Raw genomic sequence first — 11373 nt, 5'->3', positions numbered from 1 at the left:
TCTCCTTTCACAAATTGCGGCCCCACCAGACTGAGCCACGGCAAGAGTCACAAACCGAACCTCGCTGTCCCCCGCTGCAGCTCATCCTTCCTTACACAAACAGACAGGGACCAAATAGTAAAGAGCTGTGTGAATTACTATTAATCCCTTCAACTGGAATGAAAATAATGGAGAAGTGGCTACAGAAATGAGGCGGCATTGCTCTCTTACTGCAGGAAATAAAAAAGAGTATGTATCAGCCATTTTGTATGCTAGCACACTAAATCTCTAGGTGCAAACCTCAGGCAATAATAATCCTTTGCCATGGATAATTAGTATAAGGCTGAAATAATTTTGCATATCATAGCTGGGAAAAAAAAAAAAACAACAATGCAAACAAAAGAACAAGTGTCTCTGTAACTGAATCATCTGTAGGGTGATGAAGATCAAACAGAAAACATGAACAGAGCAATTTACCTAACAAGACAGCCATTAGAAGATGAATGTCACTTTTGCCCTGTTCTCTGAGCATTTTTCCCAGCCTATCCAGCATCCATTGGCCTCCAGTGCTTATAAAACATCAGGCAGAATAAGACGCTGTAATCTTCAGATCAGGTGGGAAGGAGGAACAGTTGTCATTCCTGTAACCCTAATACTGTTGATAAATGTGCCTTTTTTTGTTTTAGTACCCGTGGCTGCAGCCTTCTGTTCCCTTCAGAGGGGCAATAGCATTTTCTGTTGAAAGCTGCCCCCCTGGTACATTAATCTGGATATCCGGGCCATAGCTTCAAGTTGCCTGTTGGTCAGCTTTTTTTCACAGCACTTTGAGAGCTTCTTTGGCTGACACCATCCAAAAGTTCCTGCTAGGAGATGTCGTCCTCCACCTTTTGGTGACACCGAGGTTGCTTCTCAGAAGATGACTTGCCTAACCCAAGGCTAATCATCTTATTAACAAATCGTTCGTTACCTCTTACATTAATTTATACAGCTCAGAGACGGACGTGTTAATAACTAAGAAAAAAAGCCCAGACTTTTTTTTGTTTGCTAACTTGTTTTGTTTTGAGCTAACTCTTGGCTTGTAGTTCAAAAGCTAGAATACAGTCTGTGGCCATTTCCATAACGAAGAAGCATACTGAGCTTTTACAGTAATTCCGGTGTGCCTCCAAGAATATGTGGCCTATTAAAGACAAAATAACACCTTTCATGTTGATGTATGCAGTAGTCCAAAGCTCCAAGACTCCAAGCTAATTAGGTCCAAATGACACTTATGAAGTAGAATTTTATATTTGGAGACAGTATCAAAATGACTGCAGCTAATTTCTGAACAACAGCACGTAGGTGCCGGGGAATGGGATCGTGCTTACAAATGCCTTTGTCTCCATGTGATCCCGTGACAGGGGCTGTAACTTGGATTTGACTGTGGTCGTGGTAGCATTTGGAGTTGATTACAGAGCATACACTTAATCCACAGCTCCATAGCAAAGCTAAGTTTTTGCAATACCTGGGCTAATCAAGGATGATTATTGTAGCTTGTAGAGTTAATACCTTAAACCTGCTACCAGCATTTCAGTATAGCCCTGAAACCTTGAGCAGCTTCAGCACTGAATGGCACTTGCTTTCCAAAGCCTGGAGTCCAAATTCAATGTGGTTTGTGTCTTCAAAACAGCTCCTCATGGGCAGATGTTTGCCCTCTGTGCAGTCTGCAGCTGCAGGAACAGAGCACATCTGGCAGCTCCTTCCCAGGAGCAGAGCTCTGCTGCAGCCAGGGTGTGCACAGGTTCTGTGAGAGACGGGAGCCTGTGGAGGAAGAAGAGCTATGTGTTCTCTCTGAGGCTTTTGAAAATGTCTTCTGTTTTCAAAAGCTGAAGTTTTCAGAGTAAAAAGCACACCAGCTCTCCATTTGTCCATGCTCCCCCCACCCCAGTCTCCTGTACCCTTACTCTGTGCTCGATGTTAGCCTAAAACACTGCACCCTGTTTTTGACGATGAGGATGGCACACAGGTGCCTGGCAGGCATGGTCAGAGAAACCTGCCGTCTGCAGGAGCCCTCAAGATTTTGTGCTCCAAAGGCTTCTTCATGTAAGTGACCTTGAGTGCTGCTGTCAGAGAAGACCTTTTTTTGAGGAGCAAGTGGGCATGTAAAGACCATCAGGAGTCAGTCGTTCTCCTTCAAACCTTGTTCAATTTTTTCCTGTGGGCTCTTCTACAGAGCGTGGAAGTTTCTTCTCTGACGGTGTCTTCCTACTCAGACAAAATAAAGAATTCCATCCTGCCTCTGTATTAATATTTGCTAATATTTTGAGGCCAAAGGCTCTGAGCGATATTCCAGTTTCTGCTTTCACTTTTTTAATTCTCCAGGGCCCTTGAAACTATATATGGTATAAGCTCCATACAGTTTGACAAGATGATGAGGACTAACTGATGGTTAGAAATGGCTGAAATTATATGCCAAGATAAATGGCCTGTTTGCTGACCTGAGTTCTTAAAGGCTGTGACCATGCTGAAAATTTGTTATGTGATTGATATTCTGGCAGCGTTACAGAATGGTAATTCAGTGGTCATATAAATATGAACACGTTGTAAAGTATTTTACACGTATGAGCTGCCTTTCATACCAATGTGTTGCCCAGATTGTCTGCATATATTATCAGGGAAATACAGCAACCTCTTCCATCAGACAACAGCAACTGCCCATTGCAAAGCCTGGTGTGGGAGGAAGGAAGTGTTTTAACCTTCTGAAGAAATTGTCTCAGTCACTGAACGCACAGTGCAGGCAAAAGTTGCTTTATAGAGCCATCTGAAGTAACAAAAGCCTTCAAATTCAACTTTCGTAGATCAAAAGGGGAAAATGAGCTAGCACAGCTGATTGCCATATAAAGGCTTGCGACACATAGCGATTATGCTGAAACTAGTTTTTACACTAGCAAACTGGCCTTCCATTTTAAAAGCAGCCACACAGTAGTAGTCTGCTGACAGAAAACACTTCTGGCCTTAAAATCCAAGAGTATGAGGATTAAAGGTCTCAAATTCAACTTTCTCTAAGAATAAACATTGTGGATACACAGCCGTATGGGAGAATGCATTCCTTTCCTGTTTGTTACTCTGCGTGGCAAACCATTTGCTACTTGAAGAATTAGTGTTTCTCTGTTCTTACATTTAACATCATCTGGTGTAATTCCACCCATATTCTGCACAGCAGGACTGATCACGGGTCTTGAGCTCTTTTTAGTATCTCCTCGATCACAGCTCATGTCCTTAACTGTGACCAATTCTGCTGATCCTAAACCTCAGAAAGAAGGACAACTCTTGTGTCCTGGGGCTTACCTCTGCAGGTCTGTGCCTCAATAAAATTACAGCCCATGTGGGCACCAGGGATCTGGATTTAAACTCGGTTTGGGCCCTGCTGGTGGTGTAGCCATGGCAGCATGGAACTCAGCGTGGGCTAGCTGCTTGAGTACGCACCCAGGATCCCAGATGGATTTTACAGCCTGCATCAGACACCATCCTTCAGTACGTGTATGGGTGTGTGAGTCTCAAGTTTAAAAGCAGAAAACTAGACTAATGTTAATTTGGGAACGTCTACCTTCGACTGCAGTCAAGACATTCAATGAAAAATGAACTGGCAGCAGAGCCAGCACGTAACGTACATGGGGAATGTGGACCGCGGATCAGCTTCAGTTTATGGCTGGCTTGAAAGGATGTGTTTTCATAAACTGATGCAAAAAAGACATTCCAGCTCCTTTCTCAGGATTTGTGCTGCTATGCCAGGTCAAAACATCTTTTTGTCGTTTCCATTAATGAACGCTAGGTCAGAGCTCATCAGGTAAGTCTGTTGAGGCAAGGCCTTCAAAACTTCGTAATCAACATTGACACAACAGCAAGAATCAGTTCATCGCAGCTCTGCTGTTCTATTGTGGAAGGGCGTCATGGGGATGAGATGCTGCGATACATGCGATAAGCATTGTTGTGCAGCTCAACCCCTGGATGACACATTGAAAAAAATGTTTTAAAAAAAGGAAAAAAAAACATCTAAAAAAGGAGAAGGATGGGAATGCAACAAGCAGAAGTGCAGTTCGTGTGCCTCAAGGAAGGTGTGAGGTCTTCGAGGACAGAGATGGATGTTTCCTGGTCTGGGGGTCGGTCACAGACCCCAGCTCTGCCCCACCACCCGGAGCCAGAAGCCCTGGAGGACCTGCAAGCTTCTCAGCGAGGTCCAGGGTCTCTGTCCCCGGGTGGAGAGACCGCCGGGCAGCGCTGCCTGCCTCCCCCGAGCTGCCCGCAGCCCCGCTCCGCACTGCGGGCTGCAGGCGTACGTGCGGCAGCGGCAGAGGTGGGTCCCACCGCGCTGCCGGCATCGCCGCTTTAAGGCTCGGAAGCAGGCAGGGGGAAGCAGGCAGCCGGGTTCACCTGAGGACACAGCCCCAGTTCTCAGAAATCCCCGCGCTGCGGGAACATCGAGCTCCCGTTACCGCAGTTGAACAAACTGCCCTAGATCGGGGGTGCCGGGCCCGCCCCCTCCCCCCGCCCGCGACCGACCCACGTGAGCCGCGTGGAAACAGCCCCCCCGCTCCCCCCGCCCCCGCTGCCGCGGTGGCACCGCGCTCCCGGGGCTCTGCGGCTGTTTTCCTCTCCGTGCTGGTTTATTTTATTGTTTGTTTTTATTTTTTAAAATTATCAGTATCTTTTTCTTTTCTTTTTTTTCTTTTTTTTTTTTTCCACAGCGGGGAGGACCCTGCAAGCCCACGGCGTCGTCCTTTTCAACGCTCGCCGCGGCCACTGCCACCAAAAAGCCCTCAAACATAGATATAATTTAGATTTATGTATAAAACAAATACTTAGATAAAATATCGAAATAGAATATCTAAATATAATACGTAAACATCTTTCTATATATTATATATAAAATAAACCTATCGTACATGGATATCACATACGTTACGTCTATTACATGCATTCTGTATATCACACATATGTAATATAAACGTGCGTATATTACGTATATAACAAACACAATGTATACATATCTAAATAATAAATATACAGAATATATGCTCAATTAAATTTTTTTGTTGTTTTTATTTGCTCGTTTCGGGGGAGGCGGCGGATCGTAGCATCAGACCACAGGCGGGGCGGGCTGTCGGGGAGCGGGCAGCCGGCGGCGCACGGGGGCGGCGGGGTTGGCAGCCTGCGGGTGCACACTTTTGGAGGGGGGAGGAACTGAGGGCGGGGAGGGGGGGTATTGCAACTACCGCGCCGGGCTGCTGCGGGTTATTAATAGCGCCGCGGTCGCGCCTGTACGTGTGCAGCGGAGATGCCCCAGTCCCAGCATCTCCCCCCCCGACCCCCCCGACCCCTTCCTCCAGCCACAGCCCATCCTCAACCTCCTCCACCTCCTTCCCGGGAAGGGGACGGGCGTCCCCATCGCTAGCTCCGCCTCTCCTCACCTCAGATGCCCTCCGCCGCCGCGCTCCGCCGCCGCCTCCATCTTACGCCCGCCCGCCCCCGCGGTAGCGCAGCGGGGGCGGCCGACACCGCTAACATGTCCGCCTCCCCTCGCTCTGCCCACCCGCCGGGACCTGCCGGCCCCGGGACCGGCGGGCGGGATCGTGGCTGCCCGGTCTCCCCCGCCCGCCCGCTGCCTCCCCGCCCCCCCACCAGCTCTGAGCATCCCCCTTTTCCCAGGTCGCATTAACCCATCACCAAAACTGAGACGACACCACGAGGCGAGGAGGCACCTTGCTGTCCACCCCAGCGCCAAGGACCCTCGCATTTCACCCTGGCTCCTGGGCTCAGTTCCCGAAGGTGTTAATTCTCTGCAAAGCCTGCAGAGCTAATACAGCAGGTTATTCTCCCTTAATTTAATTGTTCAAGATTTTCTGCATGACGACAGCTCCTGACAAGAAGGTTTTAGGGAAGGTGAGAGGCAGGGAAACAACTCGGGGAGTGCTTGTGTTGTATATTCTCAATATGAAAGTTATTTTTTAAATGTTTTGCAATACAATATTTGGTTTCCACTTATGTGCAGAATTATTTTATCTCATATCCCTCGCCTTTACTGGTGTTTTTCATCAAAAACAAAAGGAGTGTTATGGGAGGGGGGTGTTTTCATACTTTACATTAGACTTTCCTAGTGTTCTAGCTGGAATCAAAGATGCCTGTGTTTTCCCCATGGATAATTTTCCTCAGGAAGCGAGGACCTTTTGCAGTCCTCCACCATTGCGTTACCAGCGCTGCAAATCCTCCAGCAGTGGGAGTCCTGAAGTACTAGCACAGGCTGGCTTTGGAGCTTTCTCAAGTATAGTACTGGGAAGCCATGCTAGATGCTGTAACTATAAGAGTACCCAGCAACTAAATTTACAGTACTGTTGTAATTGCCACTGCTGGTGGCATCGCGCAGCTCAGCGGGAGACTTCTCTTCAGGAAGTTTAATTCTTTGTCAGTAAAAATTAATTCCAGACAAAATAAGTATCTGGAAAGCAGCTTTGCAGTAAAAGGCTGGGGTTCCTGGTGGACACCAAGTTGAACACAAGCCAGCAGTCTGCCCTTGCAGCAGAGAAAATGAATGGCATCAGGAGGAATGCTGGTTGCAAGTGGAGGGAGGTGAGCCTTCCCCTCTCTGTTCAGCACTGGTGAGGCTACACCTGGAGTGCTGGGTCCAGCTCTGGGCTTCCCAGTACAAGAGAGACATGGATACACTAGAGCAAGTCCAGCAATGGGTCACAGAAATGCTGAAGGGACTGGAGCATCTGACCCGTGAGGAAGGCTGAGAGACCTGGGACTGTTCAGCCTGGAGAAGAGAAGGCTCAGGGGTGGGATCTTATTAATTTATACAAATACCTGAATGGAGAGTGCAAAGAGGATGGAGCCAGGCTCTTTCCAGTGATGTGCAGGGACAGGACCAAAGGAATGGGCACAAACTGAAACACAGGAGGTTCCATTCGAACATCAGGAAACACTTTTCACTGTGAGGGTGACTGAGCACTGGCAGGTGTCGCTCAGAGAGGTTACAGAGTCCCCATTCATTCAAAAGATGCCTGAATATGGTCCTGGGCAACTGGCTCTACATGGCCCAGCTTGAGCAGAGGGGTTGGACCAGATGACCTCCAGAGGTCCCTTCCAACTTCAACCAGTCTGTGGTTCTGTGATCTGAAAGCCGGATGAGTCAGTCAGTTCCAGTTCAGGACTATGTGACAGAAAAAACAAATAGTTTAAGCATACCAACTTCCTTTTACAATTTTGGGTACTGCTGAAAAATATCCTTGTATTGATTGTCCTGTGTTTGCTGGTACCAGTGAAGGAGTCTTGTAGGTTCTCACAGAGGCGCACCAAACCCACACCAAACAGGTGACAATCACAAACCAAACTTTATTCAGACCAGAAATTATGCAGCAGAATACTAACTAGAAATGAGGGTTATTAAAAATCGTTCAGCACTCTGATAATGTTATAACCACAGGTTCAGGGTACTGATTGGGAATTAGTCACTACAAAGTTGTGGCAGATGCACCCTTCTTCCCTCTCCCTCCTCAAGAACACCAGCTGATGGACCACTATGGTCATGCACATGTGCCTTGGTTGACAGACAGGGCCTCTGACCCACAAAATACCTCAGCTGAGAGAAGTTCCTGGACCACTACTATAGTTGACCACAGCTCAGATTCAACTAGGCTATAAATGGACCCCACTGGAGACTCCCATTGAGTTGGTCTTCCTTGGAGCAGTGGTTCTGCAGTGGAAGGCTCTCCTCCTCAGACTGGCCATCCCAGGGAAGCTCCTTGAGGACTGAGACAACTTGCCTTACTAGTAAATGATCTTCTGGGTACCCTTGAGAGTCCTCACTTCATATAAGTATGAACATGTGCATTTTGAATCATCACTCCAGCGTGTCAGGATCTGATACATTGAATCTGAATCATCTGTGTAACTGAACTCCTAACAGGAATTAGAACCTGTGTTTTATAATATCGTCAGAGTGCTGAATATTTTTTTATAAACTCCATTTCTAGTTGGTTCTCCACTAAAGAGTTCTGGTTAGAACGAAGTCTGTTTGAAGCTTATGGCCTGCCTAAATTGATTTCTGGGGTGCTTCCGTGACAACAGCCAACACACAGGACACCGGGAATTCCTAGACTCTAGAATGGTGACTCAAAGCACCCACTCATGAAAAATGAAGACTCTCAAGAATTACCAGTAGGGCAAGGTCTCTCAGGGGCAGTCCAGAAGATGCAGTCTCTCTCTGGTAAGGTGAGAGCTCTCAAGGGTGACCCAGAAGATGCAATCACTCACTAATGAGGTAAGGGCACTCAGCCTAGAGGAGCTTCCCCTTAGGTGGTGTCCCAGCCTAAGGAGAGAGTCCCCAGCTGCAAACCTGCAGGTCCGAGGATGGCCAACTCAAAGGAGGGGTAGTCTCCAGAAGGGCCCCTTTAATACCCTTGGTCAAATCTGATCTATTGATCTATTCCTGGTCAGTGGTCTAGAAGCTTCTCTTGACCAAGGCATTTCATGGGCTAAGGGCCCTGTCCATCGACCAAGGGGTCTTGCCTTTCCTGTCCCCCAACCGAGAGGTGTACGTGATTACAGGCATGGCACTTGCAGGATCAACACCCACCTGAGGTGTATGTGTGACCACAGTCACCAGGCAGGGTCACAGAATCACATAATAGTTTGGGTTGGAAGGGACATTCAAAAGTCATCTAGTCCAACCCCCCTGCCATGAGCAGGGACATCTTCAACTAGATCAGGTTGCTCAGAGCCTCATCCAGCCTGGCCTTGAATATCTCCAAAGATGGGGCATCTGCCACCTCTCTGGGCAACCTGTTCTAGTATCACCCTCATTGTAAAACACTTCTTCCTCATGTCTAGCCTGAATCTCCCCTCTTGAAGTTAAAAACTGTTACCCCTTGTCCTATTGTAACAGGCCCTGCTAAAAAGTCTCCTTTCTTACGGGCGCCTTTTAAGTACTGAAAGGCCACAATAAGGTCCTAGGTGGGGGGATTATGCCTGTCATATGGGTTCTACAGCTCATGCCCCTAATGATTTTTTAGCTTTTAGGATTTACTTACTACATGGCCTTTGTACATGTTGTATGATATAATTGTACTGTGCTTGAATATGCTTGTGCTTGCACATATGCACCGCATTATCATAAAGCATTGCTAAGGACAAAGGAGAGACCAGAAAGGCGTCTCTGGCCTTAAACCCATCCTTCTAGCCCCTTTATTTTTCCAAAAGAAGATATCCCTGTTAAAGAAAGTTTTGTCTCGGAAAGATGTACCTAAACAACACGATAGCAGAATTTGTTGTAGTCTGGTTGTAGCAGCACAAGCTTTGTTTAGTAATAATCAGTTGGTTGTCTTACTCTTTACGGTTATCTTACCTGTTACATTTACCACAGAATGTGAAAAATGCTATTATAACTCCAAACTGAAGAAAATACTGGGTTGGCTTTTTATACGTACAAAGTGCTTTTCTGTATAACAATGATTGACTTTCACTGTCCCTCCTTTTCTATGCCCCAGTTTTAATGTTAGCCTGGACTGAGTTTAGGTAAAATCTCTTCTAGTCAGTCTTGCACTGAAAACAACTTAAGCTAAAGTCTGTGGCAAATCAGCTTTAGCTAGCTTGGTTTTGTTTGTGAGGGAGCCAGAAGAGGTTTTAGATGCCTAGAGGAGCATAGATGCACATAAACTCTACACAAATTCAAAATCTCAAAGATCTGCTCTGCAGCTGACTCTTAATGCTAAAAGAACTTAAAACTCGTGACATTCAGCTCCTGCATGAGCCCTTAGGCAATTAGGTCTACACATAAATAAGCATTCAGTTTGTAAATTTGCCCAGATTTCGGCCCTTGCCAAGAAAATCAAGGTTCCACTTAAATATGAGAAGAAACTTCTTCATAGTGAGGGTGACAGAGCACTGGAACAGGCTGCCCAGGGGGGTTGTGGAGTCTCCTTCTCTGGAGACATTCAAACCCAGCTTGACGCCTTCCTGTGTAATCTCATCTAGGTGTTCCTGCTCCGGCAGGGGGATTGGACTAGAGGATCTTTTGAGGTCCCTTCCAATCCCTGACATTCTGTGATTCTGTGTGATTGTGTGACAACCGCAGCCTCAGAACATACCATAGCTGTGGTCCAGGCTGGAGACCAGGAGTTGGGGGAAGCCTTTCTATGGCTTGATTGAATAAGACTCCTAGTTTCCAGAGAGGAGTGTGGCTAAAACCTCAGTATTCTCCTCCTGGCCGCTCAAAGTGTCCCGCTACTCAGCGCACTCCTTTTCTGAAAACCTTTCCAAGGCTGCCAGTGTAGGGCAGACAAAAGCATGCTCTGCTCTTGCTTCTGAGATAGCTGATGGCAAGTCAGCTTCAGTGTGGGCAGTTAACCCAGTGCTAAGTTAAAGCTGATCAGTCCTGTCAGGGTAAAGAGGATACTAGGTCGTGCTCAGTGTGCTGACTTGGCTGCATAACTTCTAGTCTCCAGCATGGGCAGTGCTTGAGCAAGGTTGTGGAGCAGACCGTGAGTCATCTAGCTGTTCTGTCCCAACCTCAATTGTCCACCTCAGAGGTATGACCCCCACACATGCACGAAAAGCACAGAGATATTGTCACATGCACAGCATGATGCCTCACTGTTGCCTTAGTAATTGGCAGATTCGCGTCAATGCAAAGATTCAGGAGTGAGAAAGTTGTCACTGCAGTAACATTGCTGTCTGCACCAGAAATATTTGTTCTTCTTTCTCTTTCCTTCTTTCTCTGAGCAGTGCCAAATTTCCACCTAATCTTCCCAAATGCTAGCACCTGTAACACTGCAGGACCTCTGCCATCACAAATGCAATGCAGGCTCCAAGTTCAAATACATATTTTGCGTGTGTGTGTGACTTTACCATGGTGCAATATCATGCATGTTGGCATTGCAGACTTGTGTAATTCAGTATGTAGAGAAAACACTGTAAAGAGAACGGAAAAAAGATTAACAAAGTTGTTGGTTAGCTGAATTGAGTTATATGTCCAAGGACCTGAACAACTAGATGATCTAAAAGGTGCTCAATTTCTGAGGCCAGAAACTGGGAAAGGATGCAATTATTTCATGAATGTGTGTTCCTTCTTTTTAATGCAGCTATTTATTTATGTGTGTGTCTCTTCATACATATTTCAATTATTTGAAACCTAGTAAGAGTAGTAATTAGTACTCATAGCATTAATGCGACTGCTACCTTTCTTTTTGTTACAAACATCAACACCGAATCAGACAAATGGGACATCTTGCTGTGATTCAGAGCTCAGTGAGAAAGTCAGCATTGGACTTCAATATTAGCAATGTGCTGTTCGGCACTTCAGGTAACTTTTGTCACTCTTTTTTACCCAGGCTGGGTAGGTCTAGCTGATGCCAAACCCATTTG

The sequence above is a fragment of the Nesoenas mayeri genome, assembly GCF_963082525.1.
Source record: "Nesoenas mayeri genome assembly, chromosome: Z".
Classification (NCBI taxonomy): domain Eukaryota; kingdom Metazoa; phylum Chordata; class Aves; order Columbiformes; family Columbidae; genus Nesoenas; species Nesoenas mayeri.
The sequence above is the reverse complement of the archived record's forward strand: the minus strand, read 5'-3'. Positions refer to the sequence as shown.